This window comes from Anolis sagrei, chromosome 8 (genome assembly GCF_037176765.1).
Source record: "Anolis sagrei isolate rAnoSag1 chromosome 8, rAnoSag1.mat, whole genome shotgun sequence".
Lineage (NCBI taxonomy): Eukaryota > Metazoa > Chordata > Lepidosauria > Squamata > Dactyloidae > Anolis > Anolis sagrei.
In genome coordinates this window covers 11,271,375-11,274,416 of record NC_090028.1, presented here as the reverse complement: position 1 = coordinate 11,274,416, position 3,042 = coordinate 11,271,375, and the positions used below count along the sequence as shown (strand labels likewise).

General features: G+C 46.1%; 1 pseudogene; it reads right to left on the bottom strand.

Annotated features, from left to right (window-relative positions):
- Nucleotides 1–273: 273 nt before the first annotated feature.
- LOC132783103 (large ribosomal subunit protein uL3-like) lies at nucleotides 274–2,837 on the bottom strand (annotated as a pseudogene).
- Nucleotides 2,838–3,042: the final 205 nt, after the last annotated feature.

The window sequence follows — 3,042 nt, the reverse complement described above, 5'->3', positions numbered from 1 at the left end:
GATGATGATGATGATCTCCTCTGCTTTTCTCCTGCTCAAGATTCTCCATCCATAGTTACTTTTACATCCAAAGCTCTGGTGGATATTTCTTAAACATTTATAACGCAAGACGAATGGAAATATCCAGCTCATGTGGTTGTCCTCCTCCACACTTTCAGTGAACCAATGATGGATTTGGCTATATTACCCTACAGCAGTGGTTCTCAACCTTCCTTTTTTTTTTTTTAAGGCACATTTGTAGCTTTATAAACTACAGGAAAGAAGCACAGCGTTCCAGACACTAAGCCGTCTCCTCTTTGGCAATACGGTCCTTCTTGAGTGGTCCCATGAAAGCCTTCTTCTCTTCTGCAGTCTGGAAGCGGCCATGACCAAATTTGGAAGTGGCATCAATGAACTTCAGGGCAATCTTCTCCAGGGCCCGACGCTTGGTCTGCACAAGCAAAGCCTTGCGCAGAGTGAGAATTCTTTTCTTGGTCCCAACAACACAGCCTTTCAGCATGATGAAATCATTGGTCACTTCACCATAATGGACAAATCCATCCAGAGGATTAATGTTTTTGTCAGATTGGTCATACTCTGTTGAAGCATTGTTTTTAATTAACTTGCCATCCTTGATTTGATATCCTTGGCCAATTTTGTAAATCTTCTTATTGATTTCGGTCCTGTGATGGTACCCCTTCTGACCAGCTCGAGCTACGGAGAAGGCCACACGGGCAGGATGCCAGGCCCCAATGCAGGCCACTTTGCGCAGACCCCTGTGAGTCTTACGGGGCAGTTTCTTTGTGTGCCACCTTTGTATCCCTTGCCCTTGGTGACTCCAATGACATCAATCATTTCATCCTGGCCAAAGACAGTTGACACAGGCACTTGCTGCTCCAACTTTGCTCTGACCCAATCCACCTTTTCAGCCACTGTGCCACCATTCACCTGGATCTCCATCAGGTGAGATTTCTTTTGACGAAGGGGAAGTATGCACGTCTGAGTGTGAGCTATTACCCTGATAACCTGGCAATACTTCTTCATGCTGTTGAAATCCTTCTCCAGTTGCTTCTTGCCGTCTTCATCCTGCCATTTCTTGCAATACTTAGTAAAGGCCTTCTTCTTGGACTTTTGCCAATTCTTGTAGAAACAACGCTTGCACTCATCACTGATGTGCTCAGTAAACACGGTCCTGAAGGTGCGAAGACCACGGGGAGTTCCCACAATCCCCACTATGACCATGGGAGGAGTCTCCACCACAGTGACGGCCTCAACAACTTCTTTCTATATATATATAGAGAGAGAGAGAGAGAGAATATAGAAGAGAGAATATACAAGAACCTAGAGAGAATATAGTCCGCTCCCAGAGTGTAGGAGCTTCAAACATATGATCAAGAAAGCTGATACACATCATTTTTTTTCTTTCTTGTTCACCTACATGAAACCATTGGGAGATGTCATCCGGAGTTTTGGAGTTGGGTGCCATCTCTACGCAGATGACACACAACTCTACTACTCTTTTCTACCTAACTCCAAGGAAGCCCCTCGGGTGCTGGACGAGTGCCTGACCAATGTGGCTGTCTGGAAGAGGATGAACAAGACAGAGGTTCTCTTGGTAGATCGTAAACCGGATCGGGGTATAGGGTGGCAACCTGTGTGGGATGGGGTTGCACTCCCCCTGAAGTCACAGGTCCGCAGTTTGGGTGTCCTCCTGGATTCATCACTTACACTTGAGGCTCAGGCGTCGGCGGTGGCCGGGAGGGCTTTTGCACAATTGAGACTTGCGCACCAACTGTGACCGTACCCGTGAAGGCGGATCTGGCCGCCTTAGTCACCTCTAGACTGGATTACTGTAATGCACTCTACGTGGGGCTGCCCTTGAAAACGGCTCGGAAATTCCAGATGGTCCAGTGGGTGGCATCTGGAATAAGGAGCTCCACTGGCTGCCATTCATTTTCCCGACCCAATTCAAGATGCAGGTTTTCACCTACAAAGCCCTGAACGGTTTGGGACCCGCCTACCTTCGTGACTGCATCTCTGTATACGAACCCACACGATCTCTTTGATCATCTGGAGAGGCCCTGCTCACGCTCCCACGTGCATCACAAGCACGATTGGTGGGGAGAGAAAGGGCCTTTTCGATGGCAGCCCCTCGACTCCGGAACTCACTTCTTAAGGACATCAGGCATGCCCCAACTTTGGCAGTCTTTAAGAGGAGCTTGAAGACGTGATTGTTCCAGTGTGCCTTCCCAGAATAATGTTCCCATAGCACTTTATATTGTCCTCCATAGCACTTTGTCCTCCATAGCACTTTATATTGTTTTAGGTCTGCTCGTATGTTCCCACAAACTGCCCCACCACGTTTTCGCCCATGTCCAGCATATATTTTTAATTTTAATTACATTTGGCCTACCCATAGATTTTAAAGTGTGTTGTCCTATTGATAATGCTTGTGTTACTGTTTTGTTGTTTTGTTGTTTTTAAATTGCTTGTATTGTTGTTGTTATTGCTTGTATTGTTGCATTTTGGGCTCGGCCTCATGTAAGCTGCACCGAGTCCCTTGGGGAGATGGTAGCGGGGTATAAATAAAGTGTTGTTGTTGTTGTTGTTATTATTATTATTATTATTATTATTATTACTATTACCTTAGATCCAGGCCTACCAACTTCACGGACAATATGGGTCATGCCTGCCTTGTATCCAAGAAAGGCAGTCAGGTGAATGGGCTTGCTGGGGTCATCTTTAGGAAAGCTCTTCACTTTGCCTCGATGGCGGCGGCTGCGCTTCCAGGGCAGAAAGCCCAAGGATCCATGCCTGGGAGCAGAAAACTTGTGGTGGGACATCTTGCCAACGAGCCGACACAGAAGGGGGTTCTCAACCTTCCTAATGCAGTTCCTCATGTTGTGGTGGTCCCCAACCATAAAATTATTTTTGTTACTACTTCATAACTAATGTTTCAACTGTTATGAATCATAATGTACATATTTGATATGCAGGATGTATTTTCATTCACTGGACCAAATTTGGCACAAATACCCGATATGCCCAAATGTGAATACTGTT